The sequence below is a fragment of the Echinops telfairi genome, unplaced genomic scaffold, assembly GCF_000313985.2.
Source record: "Echinops telfairi isolate 266 unplaced genomic scaffold, ASM31398v2 ScPeMD7_70;HRSCAF=299, whole genome shotgun sequence".
NCBI lineage: Eukaryota > Metazoa > Chordata > Mammalia > Afrosoricida > Tenrecidae > Echinops > Echinops telfairi.
The window spans coordinates 6569351-6570726 of record NW_022103968.1 but is presented as its reverse complement, the minus strand read 5'-3'; positions in this window follow the sequence as shown (position 1 = coordinate 6570726).

Genomic DNA, 1376 nt, shown 5'->3' with positions numbered 1-1376 from the left:
GTTCAAGGTCTGTTTGTTGACCTTTAGGAGTGTTTTCTGGTCGAGTCTGATTGGATGCCACGCCCTGACCCCAAAGTCTATTTTCGGTATTCCCTGGGGACTTCATTGCTCTGTTCACCTTGCTGTTCTGTTGCACCCCCTTAGTGTTTTGCCTTGGTGTGCTGGCGTCAGATCAGGTGCAATTCCTGCACTGTGTATCCAGTGTTGTCCCCCATAGGGCTATGGGTCAGTGAGGATGTCGTGTCTCCTAGTGGAGGCGGTCATGTGGTCCTCTCTGTGCATTGGCTGCTCTGAGCACGGATATCGTCCTCAAGATTTGGTGGGCCAGGATGTGCTCCACTCTCTCTTCCTCCCCCTTCATTTGCTCCCATGTGCTATGATCAGACATATCCCACTCCCTGGGCTGTAGCTTCAATGCTTTCCTCTGAAATAAATTCTTCTGGGGGGAAGGTGGGCTGTCCATGTAGTTGGGATTGGGGCCGGCCCCACAGACCTCTCTACTGGTTCCCTGCTTCATGTATCTGACATTTTACATATACACAATAGTAAAGAAAATCTATTGCTATCTGACAGTTTCGCTCACTAACAACATGCAACTCTCAGGTGTGTGAGGTGAGAGTGGTATATGTTGCCACTTGGCTAGGCCATGATTCTCAGGGGCTTGGCAGTTATGCAGTGATGCAGTCATCCTTGTTTGTGATCTGATGTAGCCACCCTCCATTTTCACAAAATGTCCATTTTTTCTTTTTTTTTTCAATCATTTTATTAGGGGCTCATACAACTCTTATCCCAATCCATACATACATCAATTGTGTAAAGCACATTTGTACATTCATTGCCCTCAGCATTCTCAAAACATCCGCTCTCCACCCAAGCCCCTGGCATCAGCTCCTCTTTTTTTCCCCTCTTTCCCTGCTCCCCTTCTCTCATGTACCCTTGATAATTTACAAACTATTCTAAAATGGGCAATGCCACCCCCAGGATGGGGGCCACTGGGATGGCCCAGGAGGGCTGCAAAGCAGATCCCTATGTTTTATCCCAGATTATGGGCTATAGCTTTAAAGCTTTTAATTGGCAGGAGGGTGCTGAGTACTTTTTGTCTGAAAAGGGGTCTCTACAGAGTTTATGATGTCAATTGGTATAGATGTCCCTCAAGATCATTGTCAAGCTCAGGGACTCAGTCCTCCAAGGAAGTACAGCTAAAATATTCCTTGGAGGCATGGATGGTGAGATTTCACTATACGTACTTTGGAGAAGGTACCAGAAGAGGCCAATTCCTACTCAAGAACACCATGCTGCTGGAATAACATATCAGCCTGTGTGATCACGAGGTGTTGAGCGGATCACTGAAGACAAATGGGTGCATAAGCAAATGT